Below are 22,116 nucleotides of genomic sequence, written 5' to 3' on the forward strand. Positions count from 1 at the left end.
CAGGTCTAACCCGCCTTCCGTGTCCCGCTCTTCTCAGCACTGTCATGTTTAATGCTACGTCTAAATACACTGTTTCCACAGCAAGGTAGCACCACACACCTATTAGAAAGGCCAAAATCCAGAGCGCTGTCAGCAGCATGTTTTGGGAAGAGTGCATAGCAACAGGAAGCCTCACAAATGGTGCAGCCACTTCGGAAGGCAGTTGGATGGCTTCTTACACAGTAAATGTACTCTTACCACACAGTCCAATGCTCGTGCTCCCTGATACTTACCCAAGGCTGCTGAAAAGAGATGTTCTCACAAGAACCTGCACACAGATGGTTATTGCAGTTTTTTCCATAACTCAGAACTTGGATGCAACCAAGATGTCCTTCAGAGGGTGAACAGGTAAAAATAAACTCATATGTCCAGACACAATAATGGAATATTATTCAATGCTAATAATAAAGAAAGCTGAGAGCTGAAGAATTGATGCTTTTGAACTGTGGTGTTGGAGAAGACCCTTGAGAGTCCCTTGGACTGCAAGGAGATCCAACCAGTCCATCCTAGGGGAGATCAGTCCTGTGTGTTCACTGGAAGGACTGATGTTGAAGCTGAAGCGCCAAAACTTTGGCCACCTCATGCAAAGAGCTGACTCATTGGAAACGACCCTGATGCTGGGAAAGATTGAGGGCAGGAGGAGAAGGGGACAACAGAGAATGAGATGGTTGGATGGCATCCCCGACTCAATGGACATGAGTTTGGGTAAACTCCAGGAGTTGGTGATGGACAGGGAAGCCTGGCATGCTGCAGTCCATGGGGTTGCAAAGAGTCGGATACGACTGAGCGACAGAACTGAATAAGAAATGAGTTATCTACCATGAAAAGACATGGAGGAACTTTAAATGTACATTACTAAGTGAAAGAAGGCAATCTGAAAGACCTACACAGTGCATAATTCCAACAGTATGACATTCCGGAAAAGACAGAAGTATGAAGACATTAAAAAGATCAGTGGGTGCCAAAGGTTTGAGGGGAAAATAGGTGGGGCACAGAGGATGTTCAGGGCAAGACTCTACCCCACGTGACACGGTACCAGTGGACACGGGTCATTATACACTTGTCCAAACCTACAGAATATCAGCACCAGGAGTGACAGTGATGTGTCCTTGTGGTTCATCCACTGTAGGAAATGCACTTTCTGGGGGAGATGCCGGCAGTAGGGGAGGCTGTGCATGGGGGATGCGGACAGGAGCTATATCTGAACTCTCTACCTTTCTTTTCAGTTTCTGTGAATCCAAACTACTATTAAATTAAAATCTAAAATAAAGGTCTGCTACATGAGAACAGAGTATTTCATACATGTACTGCATGTACATATATTCTATGTACTTTATAGTTCTACAAACACATTTTATTACAGAGACACACAGACGTGCGCACAGAGGAGCCGGTCTGCAGGCTAGCGGTGAAACCACGGCCTGAGTAACTAACAGCACTGTGAGATCCTTCATCTTTGGCGCTGCAGCGATACTCCTCGCATCTGCTTAGAGACAGAAAGAGCCGTAGTTACTTTTTCTTCAAAAAGTACATCTCGGTTCTTGTCAACCTGATCCCAGGATATGAGGGAGTGCTCTCAGGTGCAGAAGCGCACCGAGCCCAGGCCTGCCGCTCCCAGCGCGGCTGCGGTGTGGGGCCTGCCCGGCCCGCCTGCGTTTCTGACGCCTCATCCGTGTCGCGTGCGCCGCTCCCGAGCCTCGCGCTGTCCTGATGCCACTCCGGTCATTTGCACATTGTTTGCACACATTGTCCTCGTGCAGCTGGCTCTTGATTCACAGGAGCCCAGCTGGCAAAGCAAAAATACACCCCGCTACATGGATCAGCTCCTCACTCCCCACAGCCTTGGCTGACAGCAGCCCGAGGAAAGAAACGCTACCTATGAAGAGTCCAGGCGGGGCCAGAGGAGCACAGGGAGCTGAGCCACGCTGGACCTGGGCCTGTGGATGCGGCTCAACTCAGGGAGGACTTGTGCACAAGTCACGGCCTCCGCAGGCTCATCCTCCTGAGGCCACAGCCTTCCCTGGCTCATCCTCCTGAGGTCAGGGTGCAGAGGAAGTGAAACCAGGCAGCAGTTGCCAGCATCTAGAGGGAGACAGAAGCTAGGGGGCTTCTGCCCACCACCCCTCCTTGAAGCCTGGAGACAGGAGACTCTGCAGCTGAGTCAGGGTGTGGGCTTGCCCACCTCTCTGTTCACCTATTTCAGCATCCTTGACAAACAGCTCACCTTCCTGGTACATGAGATTTTTGATTGCTTGGGTTTTACTTCTGTTTCTAGCTCATTTGATCTAGGGGCACGGTGACAAATATGCAATAATCATCACTGACAGAAATGGTCTCACTCCCGGAGATTGATCTCAGGATCAGGCTGACCTCAGGGAAGAATTGAATTGTGCCGGATTTCTATGATTTCTGCCTCAGAATCAGTAACTGGGCGATACATTTCCCATTCCTCACAATGAGAGATGAGTGAAAGTGATCTCTCTCTCTCTCTCTCTCACACATACACACACACACACACACACACACTCGTGTCCTACAGCACAGAACAGCCTCGTTTCTGAAATGCATGTGGACGAGCTCAAGACAGGGGATTTCCTCAGCACTTTACCCTTGCCTCAGACCACAGCACACCATCGAGATGAGAAAACCAAGCATCATCCCTTTTTTTATTCTAAGCATGTAACTGTCATCTTGATCTCCAGGCCCCAGCCAGCACTGGGTCCCTACACCTTCGTCCTCTATTCCAAGTGGCCCTTATAGCACTTTCCTCGACAAAGGAGGCCTTGTTCTTCTTATTAAACAAACACAAGAGCCAATAGAAATGTAAGAAAAGGCTGACTATCACTAGATTTCCAAAAATGAAAGTTCGAACAACAATCGTCTGCTCTTGCAGCCAAAATGGCTGAAGCAGAAGAGAGAGCCGCTCCTGGGCTGTGAAGGCAGAAAAGTCACTGTTCTGTGTGAGCCTCAGTGGGGTGCCAGGATGAGCTTTTAGAAGGACCTCTACGAGTGTGTGTTGATAATTTAAAAAATATGTGCAACGGGGCCTGAAAACTTTTGTAAGGAAAAAAAATAAGACGCAAGCAAACGTGTATGCTTAAAGAATAATTTTTACAGAAGTATTTGATAAAAAACAACAACAACCTGTAAACAAAATTAATTGCAGTTAGTAAAAGAGTAACTAAATGAATTATGATAAATCTACACAGTAGAATTCTGCTGGCACCAAAAATCATAATTAGAGTTTGACTTGGAAAAATGCCAACAATATACTCTTAGGTGAAAAAAGTTTACAAAAGAGTAAATACAATAGAACCCTACTTTTGGAAACTATAATGCATACACACATTGACAGAATCTGGAAGAACACCCACTAAAACATTAAGAAGAATTATTTCTGGGTGATGAGATATGGATGATTTAATTTCAGCTTAGTTTACTTTTATTTATTCTTAATAGTCGATAATGAAAATAAATTACCTCTACAAGAAAAAAAGTATGTTTCCCTTAAAAATATAAACACATATCACAGCTTGATACATTAATTTTGACACATTGTATCAATTTTTCTAACATTAGAACAAATATTAAAATAACCTGAGTCCTCCCTTCAATATCATAATTTTCTCCTATTTTGTCTAAAGGAATAAAAGTTTAAGGGTCACATTTTAGGAGAGGCCAGTGTAGATTAACTCACAACTTCCTTTCATATTTGCAATTTGGGTTCAGAATGTCATACTATATTTCTCCAGTCTCCCTAGGAATTTGAATTTGACAGAAATCAGGATTTTGGGCTCTCGAGTTTAATTGCTTTTTAAAAATGTATTTTTTTTTCATTGAAGGACAATTGCTTTACAGAATTTTGGAATTGGTTTGCAGCAATACCCCCAAAATCTCCAGCTGCAGTACACACAGCTTGAGCTTTGCAGAGAGATCATTCTGCCTTGTCCTGCCCTCCCTCAGTCGGGCCAGCTGAAGGCTGGCACCTGTCACCTACCTCTCATCAGTTAAATAACAAGCTGTCCTGACCACTGACCTTCAACCCCCTAAGAGGAGTTCAGGGTGGAGATCAGGAGTGAGGCTCTCTGTGCTCTGGGAAAAACTGTTAGAACAGTCCTTCAGATTGATAGATATTTCCAGAAGATGTAATGACCCTAATTCTTGCATCTCCTCATATCTAGAGAAGCACTAAAATCCTTCATGGTGATGTCTGCTCCTCATGACTAGCAGCAGCCTTCCGAAAAAAAACCAGTGTGTTTGACTGCATGTATTTCCCATTTCACCAAAATCGTGTATATGCTGACCCCGCCCTGCCTCTTTGGGGCAGTTCCTCAGAGCTTCCTGAAATGCTGTCTCCCAGGCTATAGTCCTCATTTTGCCCCCAATAAAACTTGACTCACAGCTCTCACATCCTGTGCTTTTTCAGTTGACAGCAGGGCATCTGCAAGGTTCACTCATGTCCTGTCAGCGTCCTTTCTTGCACATTATCACATGTAGGATGAGGCCACGCGCACCACAGGAGCTGGACAGACAGTCCTGTCACAGGAGCAGCCCAGGGCTTGGAGAGGAAGCCAGATACCCACAGGTCCTGCGACTGCAGTCCATAACTGGTTGGGGGTCCAGGGAAGAATTTCTACACCTGTCAGGAGTCGAGGATGGGGAGCGAGGTGCCTGGGGCTGTCCATAGGGTCAGGGAAGGTGCTGCGCCCAGGACCCCGTGTTCCAGGGTCCCCAAGTCTGAGAAGAGAGGGCATCCAACTCTTCTCTGTGCCTCCAGCCCATGAGGTCAAGGGGACACTCAGCCTCAGGCCTGTGGTCTGAGACTCGGCCACAACCCCAGGGGGCAGGGGGCCAGTGAGACCCCACCAATAGGGGGGACAGCTGCCTATTCTTTTCTTCTCTATTTTTTTTTTTCTTAAAGAGACACATTTCCCTCTGCGCCAAGAAAACTAGAACTTGTGGTTCTGGAAATAATCACCATCTGCACTTTTAAGGTCTGCACTTCGTCAAGCCTGTTATGTTCCCTTTCGTGAAAACTATTAGAAAATTTGCATTTGATGAAAAGTTTAAAAAGTCACTTTAAATAGAAGGGTTTTAATTCACATAATATTTAGGCGTGGAAACTTCCTTGTAAATTATGGATGGAACTTGGAAAGAATATGGTCTTTTTGGTTTTATGGAATATTCTTCCCTCTTTTAACAGAAGAGGAATTCAGAATCTTCTAGTTTTGAAGATTTTTCAGTATTTTGTGGCTCCAGTGCAAGCAGTGAGGGTGTGCTCCGCCCTCAGCCTCCACGGACATGGGGGCTGAGAGGTGAGGAAGGGGGCGGCTCTGTGCTTTAACATAATAAACAAAACATCATCTCATCGTTCCTAGATGTCCGCTCCCTGGGCCTGGTTCTGACATAAGGGCTGCCTGGTGATAGAAACCAGCCTTTAATTAGGTGCCTCATCGAAAAGCTCTCAAGAAACAAAGGTTTCTCACTCCCCATTCTGTCTCTTAAGATTTCTCTTGTTTTGTGTTCAATTTTGGAATACATGCAGACCTGTAAAAGCCAAAATTTTTAAATGTTTGGCAAAATATGCATTTCTTGCAAAACTACTGGAAAGGTTACCAAGACAAGGAAAAGCCATTCAGCTCCCTGGGGGCTACCTCTGTTTTGTTTTTCTTCTCTTTTTTTTTTTTTAGTATTTTGAAAGTTGTTTGGGTGGGCCGGTTGTTGTATCAGGATACTCCTCTGAGAAGACGGCTGCTAGCTGGCGTACAGGGTTGAGGACATGGAGAAGTTTGGGGTTCACGGCACGTTCACGATGGCAGAACCTTTTCCAGCCAAGCTGTCTCGGGGGACGTGGTGCCAGCCAAGGGGCGGCTGGCAGGCCTGGCTGTCACAGCAGGCAACCTCTGAGGCCAAGGCCCTGCATCCCATCTACCTGTTAGGGATCGGTTTCCTCCACTCTTTTATAAGAGCTTGAATACTGCTTTTATCTTTGAAGTAATGGAGAAGCCCCAAGTGAAAAGGGCAGGAATCAAGACAAACTTAAAATTGGAGCCACCCGGATGTGTCTCCCAAACACTGTGGCCCAGGCGGCCTTGAGTGGAGCCACTAGCCCTGTCTCACGGGATGTGTCCACATGACCTGTGTGTCCACATGGCACCTTCACGAGGACCTGAATGTCTGCGTTTGCTGTTCTATTTAAAAGTAAAACTCCTGGTTCGCTGGGAGAAATATTAAATATAAACTCTATGGGTTAGGTAGGTAAGAATGTAGGCTCCCTCACAGGGATACAGAGAAATGAAGGCTGTGTTTTATTTATTGCAAGTCTGATTTATTCCCAGCTCCAGTGGCTCCATGAACCATCGGGCACATGGACTGAAGAGAGAAAAATCATCTCTTATTAGGTTTAGGATTGTGCTAATGGAAGTGACCTCCCCCACACCCAGGGATTTATCCCTTCATGAAGAATAAATGAGAACTGCCAAAGCCAAGCTACTAACAAGTCAAAGCAAGGAGTTTGCGTCTTCCTCATCCCTGGGGCCCTGGACAATCTCATGGACTCTGACAGGACAGGCGGGCCCCCAGTGCTGGGAAGACAGGCACATCACTGACTCAATCTGGGGGGAAACAGGAGGCGGGGTCTCGGAGGAACTGCTGAAAGCAGAGAGCCCTTCTTTCCGTGCTTCCTAATCTGTGTATTTTCTTTGAAAGACGCCAAGAACGACACAGCTGCATCCTCTTAAGACATTTAAGTCCATGGAAATGAGGGGGCTTTCAAAGTTTAATTATGGAACTAGCTGCAGACACGTCTAAATAAGGGGAAATGAGTCTTCTAAAAAAGACCCTCTCTAAAAGGTTGTACAAATGCAAAATTGTGTTCTTCAGACACAGGAAGCCTGGGGTCTGAGGCAAGTGGACAGCCTCAAGGGTGCATGCGTCCATAGCTCCTCACAGGTGACCAGGAAGGAGGCAGGTCCCTGACTCGGCCAGGAGGAGGCCAGGCGGCAGTGTGACCAGGGGTGTGGACCTCTAGGGGTCACTGGACTTCATAAACGACCCCTGATATGCAGTGGCAGCGCCCCCTTCAGGCATTAGCGGGAGGGACCAGCAGCAGAGTGTTCTGCAGGGAGCTTAGCAGTGTTGCTGCTGCTCTACTGAGTCAGTGGTTTTCTGGCCCTTGATTTCTCCTGGGAGATGCTGGTCCCCATCACCGCTGTCCTGAGCAGGAGAAGCCAATTTGTCTTCCACACACCATGCTCTTCACTCCTCACCAGGCATCCGTTCAGGGCAGCACACAGCCTGGGAGCACGGGGACTCACGGAGGTGGATGCCCTCACAGTAGAGGACCCGGGTCACCTGATGCCTTCACCCATGCCGAGCACAGAGTTCCACAATCCTCAGAATCTGGGGAGCCAGGGTCCCCCATGAGCCCCTTCCACAAGACTAGAGCTGCCACGTAGCCCTGACATGTGCCTTCAGGGGTCACTCCTCCAAGCTCCTTGGGGATGGGAAGGGCCCTACTGGTTGCTGACCCCAGTAACTGGCCTAGATAGTTCAGAGACAGATGCACAGCAAGCATTCATAAACCCAACACGTGATCACGAAGGGGCTGCTTCACACCAAGCAGTTGCTCAGGACTCCACATGGTGAGGGTGCAGGGATGCTGGCTGACCACCTGCTACCTCCTGAAGGAGGCCCAGATATCAGAGTAGGAATTAATACAGTTTTAAATATTTGTGATTAGTTTGTGCTAGAAATTATAAAACAAAAAACTTAGAAGTGGATTGGAAGCTCGAAAAGACTTGGAAATTCTAAAATTAAAAATTCAATATCTGAAATCAATAACTCAATTAACTAGCTAGAAGAGACAATGAAACAGACATCTAAGACATAACACTAAGAGCAAAGTACAGGGAGAATCCAGGAGAGATTCGTAAGAATAAAAAGCAAAAGCAGTCACAGAGCAAGTGCAAGGCCAGACATATTTGTGATCTGGGCTCTGGGAGCCAAGGAAGGATGGATGGAGAGGAGTGAGCATTTAAAAGATGAAAATTCCTCAAAACTGATGAAAGACATCAGACCGCAGATTCAAGAATCCCATAAACCTCAGTCAGAATAACACAAAAGAATAAACAATAAAGAGGGCACATTGAAATAATATTCCAAAAAACAAAGATGAGAAGTCAAGCAGAAAATCTTAAAATTGGCCTTGAAAAGAAAAGGCCTTTTCCATTTTATAAGAGGAGAAACTGAAACTGAGAGTTAACTTTTTAGTAGAAGCTAGAAGACTGTCTTCAAAAATCAAATAAATATGGCTGCAAATTCTATAGGCCATGTGGGTATGTATTTCTGAAATAAAGGCAATATAGTAAGGTTATTTAAAAATAAAGGGGGGGGGGTTGAAAGAGAGTACAAAAAGTTAGAAAAGACTTGTCAATTGCCAGAGAGACACTGAATTCCAGTAAAAGTAGGTTCAGTTCAGTTCAGTTCAGTTCAGTTGCTCAGTTGTGTCCGACTCTTCACAAACCCACAGACTGCAGCATGACAGGCCTCCCTGTCCATCACCAACTCCCAGAGTTTACCCAAACTCATGTCCATTGAGTCAGTGATGCCATCGAATCATCTCATTCTCTGTTGTCCCCTTCTCCTCCTGCCTTCAATCTTTCCCAGCAACTGGGTCTTTTCCAATGAGTCAGTTCTTCGCATCAGGTGGTCAAAGTATTGGAGTTTCAGCTTTAGCATCAGTCGTTCCAATAAATATTCAGGACTGATTTCCCTTAGGATTGACTGGTTTGATCTCTTTGCAGTCCAAGGGACTGTTAAGAGTCTTCTCCAACACCACAGTCAAAAGCATCAATTCTTTGGGGCTCAGCTTTCTTTATAGTCCAACTCTCACATCCATACGTGACCACTGGAAAAACCATAGCCTTGACTAGATGGATCTTTGTTGGCAAAGTAACGTCTCTGCTTTTTAACATGCTGTCTAGGTTGGTCATAACTTTCCTTCCAAGGAGTAAGCGTCTTTTAATTTCATGGCTGCATTCACCATCTGCAGTGATTTTGGAGACCCAAAAAACAAAGTCAGCCACTGCTTCCACTGTTTCCCCATCTATTTGCCAAGAAGTGATAGGATCGGATGCCATGATCTTAGTTTTCTGAATGTTGAGTTTTAAGCCAGCTTTTTCATTCTCCTCTTTCACTTTCATCAAGAGGCTTTAGTTCTTCTTCACTTTCTGCCATAATGGTGGTGTAATCTACATATCTGAGATTATTGATATTTCTCCTGGCAATCTTGATTCCAGCTTGTGCTTCATCCAGCCCAGTGTTTCTCATGATGTACTCTGCATATAAGTTAAATAAGCAGGGTGACAATATACAACCTTGATGTACTCCTTTTCCTATTTGGAACAGTCTGTTGTTCCATGTCCTGTTCTAACTATTGCTTCCTGACCTGCATACAGGTTTCTCAAGAGGCAGGTCAGGTGGTCTGGTATTCCCATTTCTTTCGGAATTTTCCACAGTTTATTATGATCCACATAGTTAAAGGCTTTGGCATAGTGAATAAAGCAGAGATAGATGTTTTTCTGGAACTATCTTGCTTTTTTTATGATCCAGCGGATGTTGGCAATTTGATCTCTGGTTCCTCTGCCTTTTCTAAATCCAGCTTGAACATCTGGAATTTCACAGTTCACATATTGTTGAAGCCTGGCTTGGAGAATTTTGAGCATTACTTTACTAGTGTGTGATAAAAAAGGAGGTTACTTTGAGTTAAATGCTGGGAAGGAAGATGGGAGATTACTTACTACAGAGAATTAGCATTTGAAGTATAAAGGATCAGAGTGTATTAAAAAGAAGTGTTTGGATAAAGCTAACAATGCAGCAGAAATACAAATCTCTCTGCAAACCAAATGACAGTCTTACATGGACAGGACCGAGAGAGGAAGAGACGAGCTGGCGAGCATCTCAAAGCCTGGTGGACGCATAAACACAACACAAGTGAGTCAAAGTCACTCAGTCGTGTCTGACTCTTTGTGACCCCATGGACTATACAGTCCATGGAATTCTCCAGGCCAGTATGCTGGAGTGGGTAGACATTCCCTTCTCCAGTGGATCTTTCCAACCCAGGAATTGAACCAGGGTCTCCTGCATTGCAGGTGGATTCTTTACCAACTGAGTTATCAGGGAAGCCAAACACAACACAAAACAGATGACAAAACTGAAATTAATTTGCCTACATCAGTAAGTGTAAATGTGCTCAATGCACTTGTTGAAATACTTTAAATTGGCTAACCAAGAAAACTTCAATGCAACTTTGTATGTAAGAGACACTTTTAAACCAAAAGATTCAGAAAGAAACAGCTGAAGGAGGGGTTGGCATAGAGCAGACTGTTCCCCACTTCCAGGGTTTTCCACATCAGCAGGACCAGCTCATCGCAGCCTCCCAGACACACCAGCCCCTGCTGCAGCCCTGCTCTCCTCAGGGCCTGGGTCCTCATTTCTAGAACCCCGACTTCTTCCCCTATCCTCCTATCCCTGGGGTGTGTCTGCTTCAGAAGCTACGACCTCTGATAGCTCACTGATCTCTTTTCTACTAGTCTAACATGATTTAGCCAATTCCTTAAATTACATTTTCTGTCCCAGAATAAAAAGGAAAGCACAAGACTTGGTGAAGTAAAGAGTAAAGAAGGAATTAATCATGGCACAAAGAGCAGACCAAATCGGAATCACGTTTGTGAAAAGTCAGCAAAATATGCAAAAATTACAAGCCAACTTAATCAAGAAAATAGGAGAGAGACAAATAATTAAATTAGAAATGACAAGAGAAAAATAACCATAAATCAGAAGAAAATATAAAAATCCAAGATAACACTTGGTGCAATTTTATACATGTAAAATGTAAACACAAAAATAAACTAAAAATTTCACTTTATAGTTTTATAAATTTGACCATAGTAGAGTCATAACGTTGAAATCAATATCCTCAAAATAAATTGAGCCAATAAAGAACTGTCCTAGAGAAAGCAAAACATCCAGATAATCTAACAGGCTAATTTCAGAAAACTATAGATTTGATTATTGCACTGCTATCTGAATTATTTTGGAGTACAGGAAAAAAGGAAAACCTCCAAATTATCTTTATTAGTAGTAAAATATTGATTCCAAAAGCAAAGAATGAAACAAAACAAGCATAAATCACTTTCATTTAGTAATAAAGATGCAAAAAATAAATAAAAGATTTGCAAAAGTGTATAACAACACATTAAAATGTGATACTTCTTTAACACACTAACTTTGCATAGAGTGGTCCCTAAACTGCAGGGCTACATCCAAGGGTCCTGAGACTTTTAAGGGATTCTTGAAGCCAAACTATTTTCAAAATAGTACTTGGGCATGTTTTTTCTACTGTACTGATATTAACACTGATAGAGAAACAAAACCAAAACCAAGCAAAAACCAACCACACACTGGTGGCCTGGTCCTTTGGGGCCGCCAGGGACCCTTTTCATGGAAGACAATTTGCCCACCGACCAGAGTGGGGGCTGGTTTAGGGGTAATTCGATCACGTTGCATTTACTGTGCACTATATTTCTATTGTCATTGCATCAGCTCCACCTCAGATCATCAGGTGTTAGACCTCCGAGGTTGGAGACCCCTGCTTTGGGGGACCCTCCACTCCAGACAAACACCAGAATTTTATCAGAGGAGCTGTGCTGATGACTGAGTGGTGGGCTCTGCTGGTTTGAGAGGAGGTCGGAGTTCCGGGAGCTGAAGCTTCGCCCCTCCCCTGGCCGCCTCCAGACCCCGCCCCACTCCACTCTCCGAGGTGGACTCTGAAGGCAACAGTCCCGGAGGAAAGGCAGCTCTCATCCCTGACCACAGGAAATCAGACAGCTGAGGCTGCAGAGATGCGGCCCTTGGCGTTAGCAAACTTTCTTCCTACCTACAAATTGAAAGCAAAAAAGAATAAAATCTGTCTCTGCTCAGGGGGTCTGCCAGGGGAAAGCAGCGTGTGTGTCTGGGCACCTGACCACAAAGCTGCCCGCTCCCTGGAGGGAGAGAATTCTCTGGAAGACCAGAGGTGGAGCGTTGACAAATGGAGACGTCTGAGTCGGGGACATTTGCCCCTGGACTTGGGTTTGAGCCCTCTGAATAGTCTTAATAGAGTTAGTAATGATCTGAAAAAGGTGGTGATCAGCTGACTAATGTCATTTCAGCAGAGCTGACCTTCAGGGGGGTCACTCACCCGTGAGAAGGGTGAGGATGTAAATGGTTCAGGAAAGTATAATCATTTAACTGAGAAAGTACAAAGAACCCCGTGGAAAGAAAACAGGATCTCATTTTAAAATAAACAGCTCCAGTCAGCTTACAGAATGAAGTGCTAATTTATCTTGGAAACCGTGATCATCATCGGAGATCTCAGCATGCGCGTTTATAAGAGGAAAACAAACAAGCAAACAGACGTGAGCAGCTCTGTTTGTTTTCCCTCCTGACTCAGAGAAAAATGAAAACTGTCGTTGATTATCTTTTCTACAAGTTAGTGGTGTGGGGTTAGACTGACTTCCTGGAGGCTTTGGGGTGCAGACATCCAGGTGCGGACATCCTGGCTTCCAGCTCTTTGGGATGCAGGCCTCACTGGCCAGTATCTTGGGGACCAAGCGGATGCCCAGGCTCACGGTTCCCTAAACATGCAGAAAAGTACTGTTTCGGCTGGAGGTGGGACCAGTTTGCCTGGATTTACCCTGTGGTCCTTAGCAACTAAACGACAGCAACAACCCAGTGTAACTATTGTGCTGTGCTGAGCTTAGTCACTGAGTCATGTCTGACTCTGCAATCCTGTGGACTGTAGCCCACCAGACTCCTCTGTCCATGGGGTTCTCTAGGCAAGAACACTGGAGTGCGTTGCCATGCCCTCCTCCAGGGGATCTTCCCAACCCAGAGATCGAACCCAGCGTAATCATTACTAGGCTCCTATTTTACTCTTTACATGCCCTGATTTGAGTGGAAATTGTATTATTGTTCTAAATTCAGGAGTGAAGGTTAAGGCCCTGGACGCTGCACCAGCCCCTGGTTCTTCTACCTGCCCGGTGTATAATGTGGGGGGTGGCCCCCCTTGTGTCTTTCCCACCTGATAAACTGACCAGAAGCAGCCCTCCTGCCTGCTGCTGTGGGGCCCACAACACATGCCTCCCACCGTTGCTCTGTGCAGAGAGAACCCTGCAACTGCTCTTGTCCCAGCTCTGTGTCTACCAGGGGCCCTCCTCCTGGTAAAGCCTTTTGTTGGGAGAGAGCTGGGCCAGAGCAAACTGAGCCAGCAGAGTCCCTGAACCAACCCTTTCCTTTCCAGCAAATGAGCAAAGCCGCTTCATTATTCTGTCACCAGTAGCTGAAGGAACCTTGATGTCTACATCCTGTAGGACAGACTCCCCAGGTCAGCAGGGCAACGCCTGTGGGGAATGCAGTCTCCTAAAAATTGTACTTGTTGCATCGTTTGGAGGTGTCTGGGGAGAGAGAAGTGGTACCTAAGGACAAGCAGGGGTCCAGCTTTCACACCGTCCACTCGCCAAGCCGGATGAGCCCAGGGTGATGCAGGCAGCCACATGGATTGCAGGGCAGAGGGCAGAGGGGGCTCCCGGGACCCCCGGGGCATCACTGCCAGAGAGCTAGCTTCCGCCTGGAGAGCCTGAGGCTCCAGGTCCTCGTTCTTCGGCTCTGGGCATGTAGGACACAGGCCACTTCCTCAAGCTGCCTGACCACTGTTCCATTAAAACGACCGCTGTGTTTTATTGTAAACGACCATAGATTTAATGTAAACATACCGTGGGGCATCCCCAGGCACTGACATCGTGCAATTATGGACTTTCTTCAAATCCTTCCATGTGCAAGAATGTCCATTTCACAGCCTAGATGCACCAAGTGCAGCGGCAGCTAACCCCACGCCTTGAAGAGATGATATACGTTTTAAAAAGCTGGACGTCTTTCATTTGCTATCAAACTAAAATAGGATTGTGAAAGCCACTTTATCACTTCAACACAAAGGGCAGTGTTAGATGCAAACAAAAACTCGATTCCCTTGGCTTGTCTACAAGTCTCACAAAGTTAATTTTCCTCTTTTCACCAGAATGAGTATCACAATGTCTTTAAGGCTACTTAGATGTTCTTGTTGTCACTGAATAGCTGCAAGCAGAATAGCCCCACAGCCCTGCAGGTTACTAGGAAGGTGTTTCAAGTTTTGATTTGTTTTGATTTGCACCTTGTAAGGAGCACTCAAGGGTCTGAGGGCATGGCCACCCCATCCAGTATTCTTGTCTGGAGAATTCCGTGGACAGAGGAGCCTGGCGGGCTACAGTCCTTGGGGTCCCAAAGAGTCAGACACACCTAAGCGACGGAGGACTCACACGGGTTTGGGACTCGAGGTTTAGTCTCCTCAGCTGGGCAGGACGAGGCACCGCTTCCTGTGGGGATAGGGTCCCAGCATCTCGCCAGCGAGCCCAGCCCTGGCTCTGCCCGCCCTCACCAGCCACACACACTAGTGTTAGGGGCTTGGGGGCCCGCAAATGTCTGAGGCTAAAATGGAAATCAAATCTATGTTTCTTTCGGTCTGCTCTGTCTGAATTCTGTCTTTATTAGATCCAGGATTTGCATTTATGGCCCCATGAAAGGTCATTTTCTATTCCCGGTGATCATTGCTTATTTTCCTTGTTTCAGACGAAAACAAACTAGAAATAAGTTGGTAGGGGAAATGCATTTTGATTCTTTAACAATGTTACATAATGAGATCAATCTTGGATTGTATTTTATTCATTTATACATGGATCGACTCATTTATAAAGGTCAAATGACATTAACTCAATAGAGACATATTGTAAACTACCCAACAGCAATATTTGATAAAATAATATCTTTTCAAATTTGTGCTAAGTCATAATTTAAAGCTGAAGACTGTATTTTGCCTCATTCTAACACAGGTAGACTTGGTAAGAATATCCCTTAGATATGAAAAATACATATATATATATATATATATATTTTTTTTTTTTTTTTTTTTTTTTTTTTTAAGCCATGAAAGAAACTGAAGATGGTGCGGGAGAAGTCTTCTGAGCCGTGCTCTGTGTGACCTTGGCGACAGCGCCATGACGGTGGTGCAGACACCACGCTCCTCTCAGTGGAGGAGGCCCAGGCCGAAGGTGCCGCCGGCTGCTCCAGCACCCACCCGCTTCCATCCCGACCTCTGCAGGGAGGACGAGGCCCCGCGATGCAGGAAGCCGGGTTCCCAGGAGCCACGGGCCTCCCTGCAGCCCTCCCAGCGCCCTCGCTGGGCAGGAGAAAGTGGGAAGCGTGTCGGTCTCTGCTCCAGGAACGGGCTTCATTCATAGGGAACTCCCTCAACCTCCTGGGATCCTCATGACGACGGGCTCCCCTCTGCAGGCAGCAGGGGCGGTGGTGGAGGTGTCGCCACCGTCACTGGCTGGTGGCCGGGGCCCACACCTGAGCATCGTCGGCGAGTCCTGGGGACATGTGGCCTGGGGGGCGGGGGCGTCAACCTCAGAGGCAGGCGGCTGCTGCTGACTGCCAGGGGGTTCTTTAGCCAAGAGAGCCCTCCTCCTGCAGACCTCAGGGGCGGCTGAGTCACCTGAGGTTGGAAACTCAGGACGCCTGCCAGGTGCGCTGCGGCTAAATTCCCTGTTTGCTTCCTCTTCCCAGAAAGTGACATTTTCAGCTGCTGCGTGTGGCTGTTTCTCCCCAGTACGGTCACTGGGGGAGAGGCTGGCGGGCCTGCATGCGGAGGGGCTCCCGTCCTCGGACCAGCGGCAGGGGGTGCCGTCCAGGCGCCGGACCCCTCCGCACCCTCGCCTGCGGGAGGGCGAGGAGCGGGGCGGAGATGCGGCTGAGCCTCGGATCTCTGTCCTCTAAGCGGAGGTAGCCGATTCACGTTGTTCGGTTGGCCTGGAGTGGGCGGCTGAGTCCTAGGATTTAGACAGCAAATCCCACCACGAGACTCTCACAATTCGCTTTGTTTATTTTCTAATTTCATTTGGTGACTTTACCTGTTAGCACAAAGCCTAAATAGCACTGGACGCAGAATTGCGTTTGCACAGAAGTACAGAGAACAGTGGAAATCAAGTTCCCCAGCCCTCCAGAGTATTCATTAGATTCCGTTATTTACCAGCTTGATGCTGACGGTGGACCGGTATCAGGAGAGACTAATTGCGCTGTCAGAGGCCCTGCTAATTGTGCCGCGGTAACAGGGTTACACCTCACAGGAGCCGGCCGCTCAGCCCTGGCGGCTTGTCTGGGAGGATGGCAGAGACGGAGGTGAGGACCAGAGGCCCCGGAAGCAGGCACTCGCGTCCCTGTCTGCTAGCGCCGGGTCTCAGCACCCCCGACTGCCCGCCCACGAGCTCCACGCGCGCCGAGCAGCCCCTCACCCTTCAGACGTGTCCCCCTGAGAGCTCTCGCCCCCACCGCCCCACGTTTCCTTCCAGAAGCCACCGTGCTTCCTGCCGTGACCCTCCACCCTCCGATGCCCACGCTGAGGACTCCACGTTCCTCCTCCTCCCTCCTCGTCCCGATCGGAGCTTCCTTGCCTCCTAGGAGCTCCTCTCTGGACCAAGCCCAGACCCACCCCTCCCTCCACTGCCTCCCAGGATCGCCATCGGACCCGAGGGAAGCCTGCAGAGCTCTGGGGGAGCCCAGGCCCCTGCCAGTCCACACCCCATTCTCCACGGAAGAACGCAGTCTAGGTTATACCATTCACAGCTCAGACTCTCCACGTGGTGCCCGCTGGCCACGGAAGAAGCCAGGGCGGTCCTTTCCCACTCAGCTCGCGGGCCCTGTCTGAGCGGCTCGCTGCGGGCTCCTCCCCTTGCTGCCCCATGCTCTCCAGCCCAGCCGCACCTCCTGCCTCTGTGCCAGACTCGGGGGTCTTCGCCCCTTTGAGGCTCTTCTATTTCTCACTTCTGCCAGGAAGTCCTCCTAGACTTGCTGATCCCCAGCCCGCAGTCCTCGGTCCAGGGCTGCGTCATCAGAAGGGACTATCCCGACCACCCAGGAGCACGCTGGCGGGTGCTTCTCTAGTCCAGGACCGCGGCGGGTGCAGCGGCCAGCCCAGACCTTGGTCACCCCCGTGCTCACTCACTGGATCAGAGCCCAGGCGACAACAGAGCTTCTTGTAGAGAAAAAGACAGCCAAGGCCTTGCTTGCCTCTGAATTCTTGGTGCACAGAGTGGGCATTTAATACGAACTTGCTTAATGAAAATGATCAAGGAAAAGGCTGGGTGTGGAGGGGAGAGCGGGAGCCTCAGGCTGAGGGGTCCTGACCGTCCTTGGAACACAGAGCCAGGGAGTGAGGGCGGCAAGCTCCGTCCTCCAGGGCTGTTCCCACCACCTCACATCCCTCTTCCTTATTTCTGTGTCCTTTCTGATTCTTAGAAGAAATATATGTTTGATTTTATGTATTTTATATTTAATGTGGCATTAAATATGCAACATATAAAATAACTTTTGTACCATATATATTATGTATTATTGGAAATATATTGTAAATATATTTAAATTATTGTAAATATATTGTATATTGTGTATTATATAGTTTTCTGTATCTTATAGTCCTTGTTAGCACTCACTAGGGTCCAGACACTAATATATGTGTGTGTGCCTGTGTGTGTAAATACCTGCAAATTGCCTCTGTGGTCAGCAAGTGCAGGTCCATGCAAAAATAAACCAGGTGAGTGAATTTGGTGAGTTCTGTGGATTTCCAGAGTCTGTCCCATTTCCGGGAGGAGAGACGCCTTCAGCAGGTGGTGAGCACCCTTGGGCAGGGGCTCTGAGGTGGAGGTGCTGCAGGAGGCGTGTCGGCGGGCATCTCCCAGCAACAGCAAGGGCCTTTGGAGTGGCCCCTGTGACCCCCCAACACTGTCCTCACGGGGGTATGGGGACTGTGACCCGTGGAGCAGCTCAGTGCCCTCAGGTGGCTTCTCCAGGAGCCTCAGGCTGCCGTGGGGGCCACTGGACCCCAGTACCTGTGGTGATGGATGGTCGTCTCCATCTGTGTGTCTGCAGACACCACCGGTCTACCCCCCAAACTCACCATCACCACCAGGCCTGTGCACATTTCTGAGCAAGATGTCTGTGTGCATGTGAACTATTCTGAAAATCAATCCATTTTGAACTTTATTATTCCACACAATAATATGAAGCACAAGCTGAAATCAAGATTGCCGGGAGAAATACCAATAACCTCAGATATGCAAATAACAACACCCTTATGGAAGAAAGTGAGGAGGAACTAAAGAGCCTCTTGATGTAAGTGAAAGAGGAGAGTGAAAAAGTTGGCTTAAAGCTCAACATTCAGAAAACAAAGATCACGGTATCTGGTCCCATCACTTCATGGCAAATAGTTGGGGAAACAATGGAAACAGTGAGAGACTTTATTTTCTTGGGCTCCAACATCACTGCAGATGGTGACTGCAGCCATGAAATTAAAAGACGCTTGCTCCTTGGAAGAAAAGCTATGACCAACCTAGACAGCATATTAAAAGCAGAGACATTACTTTGCCAACAAAGGTCCATCTAGTCAAAGCTATGGTTTTTCCAGTATTCATGTATGGATGGATGCGAGTTAGACTATAAAGAAAGCTGAGCACCAAAGAACTGATGCCTTTGAACTGTGGTGTTGGAGAAGACTCTTGAGAGTCCCTTGGACTGCAAGGAGATCCAACCAGTCCATCCTAAAGGAAATCAGTCCTGAATATTGATTGGAAGGACTGCTGCTGAAGCTCCAATACTTTGGCCACCTGATGTGAAGAACTGACTCCTTGGAAAAGACCCTGATGCTGGGAAAGATTGAAGGCAGGAGGAGAAGGGGATGACAGAGGATAAGATGGTTGGATGGCATCACTGACTCAATGGACATGAGTTTGAGCAAGCTCCAGGAGTTGGTGATGGACAGGAAAGCCTGAGGTGCTGCAGTTCATGGGGTCGCAAAGAGCTGGACAAGACTGAGAGACTGAACTGAACTGATTCCACACAAAAATATGCTTATTTCATAGTACTGTCGTAGTAAAGTTAACCCAAAATAAAGCTAATTAACACTGAAGGGTATTGGGTGAAGACCAGTGTCCACGTGTCGGGCACGCCCCCATGAGTGACAGAGAACCATGTGTTCTTGAGAACTGTGCCTCCTCAATGCTGGTTTTACACTGGTTTAAACCACTTCACCCAGACATGGCATTTACTACCATTATCAATTAGGTTTTCACTGAGTTTAGATATAGGAAGAGTGCAGATGTGGTTGACACAGATGCTTTGTTTCCTTGAACCAATTTTTGTTTGTATGACCTGGAGCAAAGGACTCGAGAAGGACTTCAGTAAAATATTAAAGGAGGAACAGCATTTTAATATCATCTAAATAAAATTTTAATTTTTCAGGTAAGAAAGCTGAAGCTCAGGAGGAAATGTGGCCTCCGGGGAAATAGTCATAAATCATTCCCGCTCCTAAGAAGGCCTGCAGCCCTGCAGGACAGCACCGTGAAACTGTCTCTAACCTCCCAGAGTCACGCTGTGAAGACCTGGAAGGCTGCAACACTGTCTCCTAACATTTAAACAACTCCTCTTGGGCAGAGTTGTCCCCTCACCCGCCTGCTCCTGCTCCTGTGGAATGCAGACACTGTAATTCTCAGAAGACTTCCTTTTCCTGCTCTTGAGAGGATAACTAATGTAGCTTTTTTGGCTTTCAGCCCAAAAGTAAGTGGAAGCGAACTGTCCTGGCAGGTGGCTGTCTGGCTCCGTGCTTGTCACCACGCGGTCAGATTAGGGAACTTCCGCCTCTAACCAGGAAGCCGCGGCCCCTGGGAACTGGGCAACTCAGCAAGAAGCAGCAAACACCGGACTCACACTCCGGGCGGGGTTTCTCTGGTGACCGTCATGTCTTGAGATTGACCCACTTGCATTAATTACACCTTACTGACCCTCTAGTATAGTTTATATCATGCTCAGAAATAGACTATTAATGATTAAGTAAATGTTCTTACACTTTCCTAGTAAGCATGGAGTGTGTAAATACTATGATTGTGAATGTTTAGGTTTATTAACTGAACTTCCCTGGTGGCTCAGACGGTACAGCGTCTGCCTACAACATGAGAGAATGGGGTTCGATCCCTGGGTAGGGAAGATCCCCTGGAGAAAGAAATGGCAACCCACTCCAGTATTCTTAACTGAAAAATCGCATGGACGGAGGAGCCTGGTGGGCTACAGTTCATTGGGTCACAAAGAGTCAGACACGACTAAGCAACTTCACTTTCTTTCTTTCAGGTTTATTAACTTCACAGCAGAGGTTTTATTCTGAGTTTTGAATTCTTGATGGAAAAAAAATCCTGTTACATTGACTACTTCCCAGGAGGGCTAAGAGCACACCTGGATGGCGGTCTCTGTGGTGGGGGCAGCGGGGGCTGGGGGGAGAAAGCAGGTGACCCACGAGTCCACCTGGGGTACCGGCCCTCACGCTACCCACTGTGCAAGCTCTGCTGTTTATGTTTCAGCCATTATTCCCAAAGTCTCAGCTGATCCGCAGAGCTGAGCCTGGTGTTTCCTGGCAATGAAGGTCTGGGAGGTTTGCAAGCTGTTTTGTAATAAGCGGTTCCAGAGAAGATGACTGTGTCCCAGCCCCAATAATAGTGAGGGTCAAACATCCAGAACATCCCGAATCGCAACCCCTGCTCCTGGGTTTTGGTGAAAAACAAACAAAGCAGACATGGAATCCCAAAAAGCCAGAGAACGTGTGATGGGAACAGATAATTCCTGAATCTTCATGGCCTGCTTTATTACTTACTGGTGCTTTCTTATGAGGCATTAAAAATAAATAAATACAAGCTTTTTAAGGCCTTTTGTTAGTGGGACACAAAGCAATAAAATTCATGAGCCCAAACTGTTTTTATGTGTGCAGCTGTGAATAATCCAACTGTTCACTGAGAATTATCCAAATGGATCTTCGAGGTATTTCTTTATAGCAGAAAAATCCAGAGCAATGGGATAATTTAACCACATGTTATGTTTTGAAACAACTTGAAAGTTTTTTGTTACCCATCATGTAAATGTTGAGCATAGATTACTTTTGCGAATACTGATACAGAGAATTTACTTAACAATCGTAAATACAGAGAAGATTAATATCTATAATATATAAAGTGAAAGTGAAGTTGCTGAGTCATGTCCGATTCTTTGTGACCCCATGGACTGTAGCCTACCAGGTTCTTCCATCCATGGGATTTTTCAGGTAAGAATACTGGAGTGGGTTGCCATTTCCTTCTCCAGGAGATCTTCCTGACACAGCGATTGAACCCAGGTCTCCCGCATTGTAGGCAGACGCTTTACCGTCTGAGCCACCAGAGGAGTCCGTATATATAAAGATGTCTGCAAATCAACAAGAGAAAGACTGTAAATAATCAAGGCAATGATGAGCAAATGCACCAGGGTTTTGGCTGAACTCACCACCAGTGGGTTGGAGGAGAATGCCCCAACCACTGACTGAAAGAGGCATTTCCCTCTGAGTTCTGATTGACACCTGGGACTTGCACTTAGGCTGGTGTCTGCAGGGGATGCTGGTGTCTGGGAAGGATGGAAATGGCTGTCATATACTAGATATAGCTGAGGAGTAATCATCTTGAAAGTATCAATAAAATGGATATATTTATGAAAAAGCACAACTGGCCAAAGTTCATTTAACATGTTTAGTTAGTCGCTCAGGCATGTCCAAATCTTTGTGGCCCCATGGACTATAGCCTGCATGGCTCCTCTGTCCCTGGAATTCTCAGGCAAGTAGACTAGAGTGGACTGCCATCCCACTCTCCAGGGGATCTTCCCAACCCAGGGATCAAAACCGAATCTCTCGCATTGCACACAGATTCTTCACCAACTGAGCCACTAGAGAAGCTCGTTTTTAAAGACTGTATAAATATCTAATGTAGAAAATTTTTAAGTAACGCATAATCGTCAATGGTTCTGTAGTTAGAAAGTTATGCTCATGAGTTCTTTCAAGATTCCAAGACTTAACCCTTGGAAACCCACATAAAAGTTCTGGATCCT

The sequence above is a fragment of the Dama dama genome, chromosome 16 (assembly GCF_033118175.1).
Source record: "Dama dama isolate Ldn47 chromosome 16, ASM3311817v1, whole genome shotgun sequence".
NCBI classification, from domain to species: Eukaryota; Metazoa; Chordata; class Mammalia; order Artiodactyla; family Cervidae; genus Dama; species Dama dama.